The sequence below is a fragment of the Gekko japonicus genome, unplaced genomic scaffold (assembly GCF_001447785.1).
Source record: "Gekko japonicus isolate JY-2015 unplaced genomic scaffold, Gekko_japonicus_V1.1 scaffold1594, whole genome shotgun sequence".
Lineage (NCBI taxonomy): Eukaryota > Metazoa > Chordata > Lepidosauria > Squamata > Gekkonidae > Gekko > Gekko japonicus.
In genome coordinates, this window is record NW_015167097.1 from 336,925 (window position 1) to 349,677 (window position 12,753).

Sequence of the window (12,753 nt, forward strand, 5' to 3'; positions counted from 1 at the left end):
GGCGTTTTGCTCCGACATTTCCGCGGATGCTCGTGGACGCTCGGAGGACTGGGTGAGGCGGGCGCTCTGGTCGAGCGAGCTTAGCCTGAAGCGTGCTAAGCGTGGAGAGCGATGCTGCTGCTCGAGGGGTCAGCAGTGTGCAAGCGGAGCCGGGAGCGGAGCGATGAGCAGTTGCCGGAGAGCTGGGATGCGAAGTTGCGCGGTTCCCGGAGAGGTCTCGGCGTCAGGCTCGGTGCGGTACTCGTGTTGGCGTCCGGGTCTTGTTCATGGGGTCGTAGATCCCATCCTCGTCGCCAGTGAAAAGTACTCAGAACGTGGAGTGATTCAGCAAGAGTACTTTATTAGATCAGGAACAAGACAAAGAAACCAGCTCGCAGGCCGGTTTATATGCGTTCAGAAAACCCGCCACCAAGCACACCTAAACACACCCCCTACTCCCGATAGGCTATTTACAGTAACCGGGCGACCATTGGTCTCCCGGCTGGGAAGCTGGCCCTTTGATTGGGCCGGCTAGGATCCTACGGATCCTTTGTCTTTCGACTGAAGCTACTGAGGAGTATTGCCTGGTCAGCCCGGGCAAGTCCGGGCATGTCAGGCTGAATGCACTACACGTGGTAATGGCGACAGTACATTACAACCAAGGTCATCCAGCCAGGTGCAAGTGGAGGAGTGGGGAATCAAACCCGGTTCTCCCAGATTAGAGTCCGCGCACTTAACCACTACACCAAACTGGAAGAGGGAAGAGGCTATGAGGGCCCCACTTTTTTTACTACTAATGAACTGAGAGAGATTCTCCCAGATAGAAATTTGTTACCATTACTTTTATAGAAGACTAAAGAGGGAATGACAAGGAATTTCAAGGCAGGGGGATTTTCTTTCCCCCACCAGCTCCTGCCCCCACCTCTCTCTCTCTGTGTTTGCTTTCCGTCCATTCCTCTGCTCTGGCTTTCCCTTTCACCCCCCCCCAACCCCCTTCCTGCTTGTCCTCTTATGAACCCATAATTCTCCATCTCGGCTCCTTTTCCAGCTCTCATTTCCCCTCACCCCACCCTTCCCAGCCCTGCTTTCCTTCCACCCCTCATCCCAGTCATTCCTTTCATCACCATTCCTCTCCTTAGTTAGTTAGTTCCTCCACTAACCTCCTTTTATCATAAGGCATTATTTTGGGTTGCCACATGGCACAACTCCCAGCGGTACATGAAAGTACTACCATTAGTACTGCTATTTAGGGTCACCTCACCAAGTTCCACCCAATGACATTATCAGACCAGCCTCACAAATTGTGGGGTTTGGGATGGTCAGTTGGAGAGGCTGTTCTGTTCTTGCTGTCTAGTGCACAGAAAATTGCCTTAAAATATACACAAAATTAATTATCCCTTGAATTTAGTCCTAAACTGTATGAGTAACACAGAGGATGCATGGCACTGTCTAAGGCAAACAGTCTTCCTGATTTCCTGGTATGAGAATATTCCTCAGGAGCCTGAAGACACCCAGGTTTATAGCCTTGGATATTCTTGGGAGCGTCTATTCTAGTCCTGTAGTATGGAATTGCCACGATTAATCCACCCAGTTTCCATGGAAAATCCAAATGACAACCCACTACATTTCAGTGTTTTCCCTGTTGCCCTTTTGTTTATTCGGAGGAGAATTGTTCATATACAAAGAACATTTTAAAACATTCACAGAAATCAAGGATCATTCACTGAAACCAGTAATATTTTACATTTAAAAAGTGAATAATAGCATAGGTATTTTAAATATTAATAACATATAAAGCATATATTTATCAAATATATAAAAATAAAACATTTTCTATTATAACAATTTATATTGATTCTTAAGAGGTTTTATATGATGCTTTAAACTATAACTGTAACACTTTGAGCAATAGTACACAGAATAATATATTTCTTCTTGCATATTAAGAAATTGTAAAAGGCTAAAATAGTATCACTAATACTGAGCAAATATATAAATAATGAAACTAATACAAAACAGTATATAACATATTACCTCTAATGGCAAGACTAACGAACTATATATAAAAAAGACCAACTAAAGAATTTGAGGATACATGGAAACATTTTATGCTTATTTAGACAAAGGTTGAAAGGGGGGAAGGAAATATCTGTCGCTTGGTCTGTTCTGGAGTGATATAATTGAAATATTGTTTATTGCTGACTTTATTTGACCTAATATTTTATTTAACATAAAATACAAGTATCATACCAGGGTATGTATATGAACAGTCAAAGTGACACTGAGTTTTGTCAGAGTGTACTGTACACTCTTCAAATTTTCTTATGTTGCTTCTGCTTCCCACTGACCCTGGAATTGTGCTGTAGTGTGCTGTGCTGTGCTGTAGTGATGGCCAGTAGCCTTTAACATCTAAAAAGAAGGCAGTGATCCTTTAATTCAGATTTGAATATTGGGATTGCTGTCTGTGTGTCACTGTTTCCTGTAAGCAAGATTATTGCAGTATACTCTTAATGAAACTTTCCCTGAAGACAAGGGTTTCAGCTGGGACAAAACAATCTTAATTGGAGGTGGCTTTATGGAAACATACTTTGCTGCTTCAGCATCTATATTGATCGAGCACCTTTCCTCTCAGAGCATAGAACTTTCCCATCTCCCACTGGTGTCCACCATGCAAAAAACATTGCCTCCAGGGTCCAGGAGACGTCGAAGAGGGTGGGACTGGGGAAAAAAAATTACACCAGCTCCACTTTCTCCAGTGCCATTTCGATCATAGTAAACAGCTGGATTCAACCCAACATGTTTTATTCTTGATATATTTTCACTAATACTCTTTTTCAAGAAGATAATCAGTACACATGAAATATTTCAGACAGTCTCCATTTTTGAAATGATTGTGAGCAATTCACCACCCAATCTTCAGAGACCATGATAGACTTCTTTGGCCATGAGTATTGAGAGGGAGAGCAGGTTTAACTGTTTTACCCATTTTTCAAGACAGTAAAGTTTTCCCTTGCTCAAAAGCTAGTCAAATCTGACTCTAGGGGGCAGTGCTCATCTCCGTTTCCAAGCCGAAGAGCCAGCGCTGTCCGAAGGCTTCTCCATGGTCATGTGGCTGTCATGACTAAATGCCGAGGCACACAGAATGCTGTTACCTTCCCACCAAAATGGTACCAATTTATCTACTTGCAATTTCTTGCTTTCGAACTGCTAGGTTGGCAGGAGCTGGGGCCAAAGACAGGAGTTCACTCCATCACTTGCAGCTCAGCGTCTTAACCTCTGAGCCACTGTGGCCCTTGTCAAAACAATTTATCTTTAAAAAGAGTTTTACTCACAATGTGTCAAATATAAAAGGTACTGTTTTTCCCTTGCATAGGGGTTGCTAGTTTTCTCAACCCCCTAAACTATAGCAATTGATGAGAGAAGAACTAAGGCCCCGGTCACACGGCAAAGTTACCGCGGGAGAGTCACGGATGGTGGGCGGATTATCCGGGTGTGATCACACCCCAACATCTGGAAAGTGGCGCTCGCCTGTGGCTTACCGCCGAAAATGCGCGTTAAAAAAAGTAGTACCTCCAAAGTACTAGTAAACGTTTGCCACGGGCTGCCTCCAGACTCCTGTGGTGTGCTCGTGCCGGCACACGGCATTCCCCTTCGGTCCCTTGTTTACCCACCGGCGCCGAGGGAAGGACCCATGGTGTGCCGCCGGCACGTCTGATCGCGTAATCGTGGATCAAACTGCGCCGGGGCAATTAGCCACGCCTCCCCCCCACGATATCCAGCCCGTGTGACCGGATCCTAAACTGATTTAATGGATAAGGAGAATGAGAAATAATTACTAAAGGAGAGATCTACCATGTGCTTATGAAGGTAGGACAGAGCCAGACATAGTAAGAGTTTTATCAAAACTACTATTAATAATTAATTAACCTCATTTTAAATGAATGGGCCCTGGTATTTCTATGCATGTCATTGCAAATAGTTGCATATGCTACTATGGGACAGAAAAGGCTCTGAGGTCATAAATGGGGAATGATACAGTATATGGCAGTAATTAATCATAAGAACAGAAAGATTAATTGCAGCTAGGAGCTCAGAGAACATCTCTGGTCATATGTCATTCTAGCTGGATTAAAGACATGGAAGGAACATGACTTTAACAAACTCCATGTACTCCCAGAATAAGCTATACCTCTCGTGCTTTTCCTTTCTTACCTAAATATGCCTTATCTCCCATTTCATTTTAATTACAGATAAGGTTTAATTTCGGGCTTTGTGACTGAGATCATTTTTTGTCCCCCCATTGCCAAACATTCAAAGAGATGTTCCTCAGAACCCCCCCTCTTTCAGCCATTACCCAAGGCTGAGTTGGCAACCATGTTGATACTTGAAGTATGCCAGGCTGGAAGAAAAATGGTTAAAGCAACAATGCAGTAACAAAATGAGCAAGAGTGCAGAGCTTTGCTCCTCTCACCCATATACTCCATTGTTTGTAAAAAGTATACATTTCCTGCCTCATGCTTTTAGGGTGAGCACCAATGTTCCCTCTAAGCTGTGGAGTCTTGTGAGCAAAAAATCTACTTTGTGAGCTACTGGCATTAAGGTTGTGAGCAAGCGATTGGGCTGCTGCCTAAATTAGTTTGCTCTGGAGCCATCCTTTCTGAGCGAAGACAAAAATGTGTGAGCCGGAGGCTAAAAAACTGTGAGCTATCTTACACTAACTCAGCTTAGAGAGAACACTGGTGGGCACATGGAGAAATACATTCGGATTCCCCTTTCAAGTGCTGAATTAGTAGTTGTATGACGTTCTAACTATATTATTCACACCCAGATCAGTTCATTATTACTCTTGATAGTAAGTAGTAAAGATGGTCACATACCCATTCTAATGTGCAGTGGACTCATGCCATAACTCACTTCACTAAGGGGGTTCTGTGAACCAGGTCTTTAAAAAGCCGAATAATTTGCTGTTGCAAGCATGCCAATGGATACCTTCATTTCACTGATCCTCAAAACTGTGCAAAGAACATCCCAGGACAGCTCTCTTACCCTAGCAACGTTAAAAAAAAGTATAGCAACTTTTTATATATGATTATACCTCAGACTTCCTCAATTTCTGTATTCAATGTGTTTGTTCCTTTTGCACTGATGTCATGCTTCTGGGCTTTCAGTTCTGCGTATATTGTAATCTGATATAATCATTTGTGTGGGTAGAGGCTTCTCGAAAAACTGCTTCAGTACATAATAACCACAAGGAAATCTTGTGTGTGCCCACTTACAGCCCGTGGTCAGCCAGTTATGTGCCTCAGCACAGGATTGTAGCTTTGATCCCACTACTGCAAAGCACTGATTTTTCTGCACTTCCTGTGACACACCAAAAACTTAATCCTGTGTCTAGTAACCAATTCGCATACTAAGTGTTAGATGGCAGGGCCAGAGTTTTTAATGCTTTTTCTGTAACTACTGTGTACCCAATATACTATGGTTGCCAGCCTCCAGGTGGGGCCTGATGATCTCCTGCCTTTACAACTGATTTCCCACTAACTGAGATCAGCTCCCCTGGAGAAAAAAAATGGCTGCTTTGAAGGGTGGACTCTATGGCATTGCATCATGCGGAGGCCCCTCCCCTCCCCAAACCCCACCCTCTCCTGTATCCACCCCCAAAGTCTCCAGGTATTTTCCAACCCAGATCTGGCAACCCTTCAATATACATATAGGACTGTAATCCACCATTTCCTTTTTGTACTACCTTATTCAAAACATACCTTGCCTGTTTTAACCCATTAGGTGACATTCTTTCAGTGTGGGCAGTCAAAAACAATTCCTTCCTTAAAATGATTCCATTTTAAAAGGAGTTCTGAGGAGATTCTACTGAATTTCAATTCAGTTTAATAAGTAAGAAAAATAAGCATGGTTATTTATTTCCTTACTTATATCCTAACTGTTCCTGTTCAATAGGACTCCAAGGGGCTTACATAATTAAAACCAGCTCAGATCTCAGCTCAAAGAAACACTATACAAATACAATAAGAGAGCAAGACATTATCCATTACCTGTCATGCTAACTACAATTCATGAGCCACCAAAACCACAGGAGAGAAGCTCTGCTTTACACAACCTCCAAAATCTTTGCAAAACTGGGAACTTCTCCACATCCTCAAGAAGCTTATTCCACAGACCAGGAACAACCACTGAGAAAGCCAAGGACAGAATATTCTCGTTGACCTCAGTGGAGAATCTACTAACAATCCCTGGTCTCCTGACTGGAGCTGCCTTTTGAAACCTATATGGGTGGCAGCAGCCCTGAAGACACAAGGGTGTGGAGAAACGCCCTTCACTTCTGGGTTACATTCCAGTATCTTGAAGTCTGGGGCTTGCAAAACCCCAACACTTGGTTTTAAGTTTCTTGGCAGGAAGGGGGAAACTGATTGCTCACAAGTAGCACCTTCCCAACTGCTCTGGTGAGCACCCAGCCATCATAGGCTTGTCAATGCAAATAGATCCTCCAGCTGAAGACACTGAAATGGCCACTTCACACTTTAGATGGAACCTGACATTTAGAAGGCGACACAGACTTGGGATGTTGGAGACTAGGTTGTAATCTTCCTGGACATCTTGGGAAGGAAAGATTTGACCCACAGGGGTGGGGGGTGGCTGACAGAGGAGATAAATTCTTTTAGCACAGAAGGAATGGGTGGGAAGAACTTGCCAGAAGGAGCACTCATATTGGGCTCCATCTTGTATGGTGGCCATTGCCACGTGGAGGGGACAAAGACTTTATGGTAATGGGAAGGTTTAGAATGCTGTAATTTTTAAGTGTTAAGAGCTTGCCTTAGAATAGATTGTATGTTTGGACCTTTTCTTTGTATTTCTTGCTTGATCTATTGCTTTGAAGAGTATGTGCGTGGCCTACTCTTTTTTAATAAATCTTTTTTCTATTTAAAATGTTGGTATGTGGTCTCCATACCACAAACACCTCTACTGCTTGAACATGCTATCTAAAACAGGCGCCAGGGAAATGGAGGATAGTTGCTAGATTGCTGTTTTCCTGGGAGTGCATAAGTGTGGTAAGCCATCCCTATGGTAACCAATTGTTGGGTAGAGGGAAACGCAAACACCGGGCAAAGCCTTTAAACGATAACACGGAATGGAAGCTAGGAGTGCTGACCCTTTTGGTGGGAATTTCCAAAGTATACCTGTTATGTACTAACAAAGGACCACGCACACGGTCGGGTGCACACTTGGTCAAGCGCACTAGCAAAGCTTTGCGACCCGAAACAATGGACTCGTAGGATCCTAAAACGGACCAATAGGTTAGCCCAGATCCGCAAAGGAACCTAAGGTTATTGGTGCACTGTAAATAAACCTATCACGGGTGTGTTTGTTTGGTGTGGCATGGACCGACATATAAGCAGACCCGCGGGTCCTGCTTCCTCATCTCAGTTTTGCCTACAAATAAATTATGAGCTGAAATCACTTGACTATGCGTCTTGAACCCAGTACATTTCATACCAGAGGAAAAACAGGGGAAAAGACCTTCTGAGAATTGGGTAGACTCTGGAGAGTTGCACATATCTGGGTGATCAGGATGATCACAGAGGGCCTAGATGCCTCAAAGGGCCAAACAGGACTATTCCATGACATAGGCTGGGTCCTTGGTCATGAAGGGTTTTAAAGATTAACACCAGCTCTTTGAACTTAACACAGAAGCAAACTGGCAGCCACTGTAGAGATCTTAAGCTTGGGATAATATGTTAAAACCCCTTAAGCTCTGTCAACAGTTTAGCTACTACATTCTGTATTAACTGTAAGTTCTTTGTTGTCTTCCAGGTCAGTACCACATATAGTATGTGACAACAGTCCAGTCTGATTTAACTATAGCATGAATTAATACGATTAGATCAGATGTGTCTGAAAAAGGGGACAATTTCTGTGCCCTATGAAGCTGAAAAAGGCATTTCCCCCCAAAAAACGTTTATGTCTGAAAGAGAACATATGTTGGTTATCCCCAAACTGGAGCTACAGATTCATTCCACAGATTGCAACATTTTGCAATGCAGACAAACTGCAAGGGGATTTCAAACATCATTACAAAGAAAACAATGAAGGATAAACCTTATACATCACGGATGATTTAAATTTACACAGAGGTATTTCAGAGGCGTAGCTGTGCGAGTCAGCTGTAGAAAAAACAAAAATAAATTTGTGGCAACTTTAAAAAAAATCAGAACTAATGAAATGACTGTGATAAAAATGTTCATAAGCCAGAGCTACGGTTGCCAGCTCCAGATTTGGGGGTGGAACCAGGGGAGGGCAGGGTTTGGGAAGGGACCTTAGGAGAGTATAATGCCATAGAGTCTTCCCTCCAAAGCAACCACTTTCTTCAGGAGAACTGATCTCTGTAGTCAGGAGATCAGTTGTAATTCTGGGAGATCTCAAGGATCCACCTGAGGCTGGTAACCTTAGCCAGAAACCATTTTTTCTCCCTTCACGAAGTAGACTAAATAGGCTGTGGCCCACTTAAATGTATACCATAATATACTGGTTAGTCTTTAAGGTACTGCAAGATTGTTAGTTGTTTTAGCACAATCGTATTGCCGTTATTATTTGCAATTGAATTCTTCTCCTTTGGTATGTTTATGAATAATATCATATAGCAAACCACAAATACTTTGCCCAAACCTAGATGTGTGCCAGTGAATGGCTTAAGTATTTAAACAGCCATGATAGAACAATGATTTAAGACAAAAGTAATTTATATCTTAGATTTTAACTACTTCAGAAAATGGTTGCAGTATTAACAAATTGCCCCTCAGTCCCCTATTCCTTAATTGGGTTGGTTAATACTATTACAGCAATAAAATGCAGGTACAATTACCCTTTTCAGAGCCTTCCCATTGATCTGCCTCGGGCTTTTGATAATTTTCTAAGTGTTGCAATTACCTCTTTTTAATGCTAAAATTAATCTTGATATGCTACAATTGCCTATCAGAGAACAGAGACTTGACTTTTCCAGGTTTTAAAAATCTTATTTGGCAGCCTGAGCACAATTCCTTATGCCATAATTTTGCCTTGTTAAAATTTTGCACACGTTGAATAAGCTGACAAGATCCTCATTTCATTTTCATGAAGGTCTTTGCTCCCTGAGGGACAATACACTTTAGAATCATACTCCAGCGCACTTCACTACCTAGGAAACAATTATGGAGAGACACACAGTTGTTATCTAAATGAGAAGCAGAATAAAAATAGATTTGTAACCTCCTCTGAGTTTTTAAATATGGACCTCAAAAGAATGGTTAACATTTGCTCCCATTATTACTCAGGCAATTTTTACTTAGAATAAATGTTTGTCCCCTCTGGTCTTACTATAAAGGTGTCTTTTTGTGTGTGCTGGTCTAGTTATTGGAGAAGAACCATCATATTCAGGGCTTTTTTTGTGGTGGTACTTACCAGTACTGAGTACTGCACCTTTGGAGGGGGGGTGTTTATTGTGGCTTTACCAAGTAGAAATCAGTACCTTAAAATTGAGCTCCCTTTTCAACAACAACAACAACAACAAAAGCACTATGTATAATAACTGGATTTTTCTAGTAAACTCCACTTCATCAAATGTGGAAAATTTCAAAGTACTCTTTTTTCAATATTTATGCATAGATCGTTCTTTTGCATAACTACTTATAATGTTACATATGTATAATTATATTTTGTACAACTTAGTTATAATATCTTTTAAGCACCAGCTTGGTAAAGTGGTTTATCTGTTGGACTAAGATCTGGGAGACCCAGGGTGCATTGAGACGGGCTGTTAGTCCGCTTTCGGCACGATTCAGTAATGGATTTTATATCCACATTCACACACCCAACATCTGCACACTGTCCCCAGCCGTTGCTTTGCGGCTCAACCCCCCTTTAAAACGGAGTATTTTATTACCAGGTCCCCAAGTGGTGTTTTCCTGATTCTCCGGTTCTAGACGCACTTTTCTGATGTCTGATCGCTCCTGCAGTGTTTGAGCCACTTCCGCTTGGAAGCCCGAGGCTTCCGCTCTTCGCCCACCATTTTATTTTAGCAGCATGCGCACAGGTGGAGCTCTGCTCCCACAATGTTTAAACGGTGCCTAGTTTTGTTGGTTAGACGAGTTCGGGATCTCATGGAGGCCAGTTTCGGGGTAAAAGTTTAAAGGGAGTTCCTTTAAAGTTAAGTGTTACAGCAGTTGGGTTGAAGTGGAAATCGCTGTTCTGCGCACCTGCGAAAATTTTAATTCTACAGATGGCTGCCTGTGTGCATGCCCAAACTAAGAGGGGGGGGAAACCACACTGACACAAGCTCCTGTGTGTGGATAGTGGGGAGTGATGTGGCTGCGCAGCGATCTGGAACGAGGTGAGTGTGATCGTGATTATCCAGGTTAAAAAGAAACGCATTGGGACCGGAGCAATTTAAACCGCTCCCAGCATATCGTCTGACTGCACCCCCAGAGTCAAATCCTGATTCTGCCATGACTCTCTGGGTGACCTTGAGCCAGTCACACACTCCCAGTCTAATCTACCATAAAGTGTTGCTGTGAGGGTAAAACAGGGGATGGGAAACCAATGTATGATGTCCTGAACTTCTTGGAAGAAGGGCAGGATAAAATATACTAAATAAACAAAATACATAAGTGTTTAAGAATGCTAAAAACTGTTAATGCTTTCAATGGAACTATCAAAAAGTTATTTCACAAAATATATAAATGCAATAGAAATCCAGTGACTATTCTTTTTTACACCATCAGAAATTAAACACTAGGAAAAATCTAAATTTTAAGATACATTATTATTATTATTATTGTTATTATTATTATTGAATTGTCAGAGTCAGGTATTTCACTGGTAGATGGTATTCTACAATTCGAGATTCTTGGGAATTGCAGATGTATCTTCACAGGATTCTTGCTGTTCCAAACAACACTGTCTTCTGGAACTGAGCCGGTGTTATTGGTTCAATGCCCAGAATGTCCAGATGTTTCTTGAGACTTCTAGGCACTGCTCCAAAAGCTCCAATGACAACTGGCATAATGGTAACCTTCTTCTCCCAGAGGAGCTCTAATGCTATTCGTGGGTCTTGGTATTTTGTGGTCTTCTCCTCTTCTTTCTTTTCTGTTCTGCTGTCTTCTGGGATTGCAATGTCAATGATCCAAACATTATTTCTGATTTTTGCTACTATTGTGATATCAGGAGTGTTATGCTCCAGGTGTTCTCAAAGGTAAATTCCATTTATAGCTGCATTAGCAAAAATACTATATGTAAGATACAAAAGTTTTGCAATAGTACTAGTGACAATCATATTTAGGCATTTCTTGGAGTAATACATACAGTATTTACTGCTGCCTCTAAAGAGGATACCAGCACAAAATCAGACACTGAAATGACTCTTCTTTTCATATTTTCCACTAAGAATACAGATTTTAACATAAACTTTTAATAGAATTTTAATTTTGGAGTAACTCTAAATTATAGCAAAATATAGTTTCAGCCCTACTGTTGTTTTTGCCACAGCACTTTTGGATTTAGTAAATTAGTGTTTGGTGGACCAATCAAGACCCTAGTAATGAAATGCAGATGTCATTTACATTTTCTTTATATGTTCTTGAAAATAAAATTGGAAGATAATATTGAAATAATATGTTAAAGGGATGCTACTTCCGAGATTGTACTGGACCTGCAGAACCCAAGGTATGTGCTCTTCACCAGTGTTCCCTCTATGATAAGTTAGTGTGAGCTAGCTCACAGTTTTTTAGCCTCCGGCTCACGCGTTTTTCTCATAGCTCAGGAAGGATGGCTCCAGAGCAAACTAATGTATGCATTAGCCAAATTGCTCACTCACAACTTTAATGCCAGCAGCTCACAAAGTAGAATTTTTGCTCACAAGATTCCACACCTTAGAGAGAGTATTGCTCATCACAGGTGTCTGGCATCCTGCAGGGAAAGCAATTTTACCTGCTGTCCTAAGGCCAGTTCATTTTATTTCTGCGGCCCTCTAAATCTTTTTGATACTCTCCCAAAAATGAAAGCTTACATCTTCATTAAAATTCAAGAGTTATTGACTGTAATGACTACTTCTAACATCTTTTGATCTATTTAAAAATGACCACTTATAAACAACTAATTGTATGACTGTACACGCCACATTTTTATATAAAGAAGCATTCACTGCTGGTTTTCAACTGAGATATCCTGTAATTATGTGTGCTGTGTTTGTTGACTGTTTTACAATTTCAGTAAGTAGGGTTGTCAAGAGAATTTCAGATAATCAAGGTGCATAAGGTAAACAGCCTCCCCTCATCACTGTGACATGGGATCTCTGCAATATACCTCTGGATTCTGGCAGTTTGATCTGATAAGAATACTAGGAAGTCAACAGAAATGGAGACTTGAGACACTGGTATTAAATTATTTTTAGGGATGGTATTGCTGGCTGCAGCTGGAACCATTTTATTGCAAGCCCCATAGCTTTAAATTATTTTTAAACACCCAGCACCTAGACTCCTTTATGTCTGCTATCATGAAGAAAGAGCCCTTTTAGTTTGCACATTTATTCTTCAGACCAGTGTATAAATACACCCATAAAGATTTTTTAAAATAAAAATTCAACAACAAATCTTTAAAATAAGCCTGTCCTTTATAACACTGTAAATAATTTAGGATGGTTTAGCATTACTACAGCATAGTAAAGTGGTTGGCCTTGCAAGAATGAGGAATGCAGAAAAACCTGACACCTACAGACAAGGCAGGTGGTCT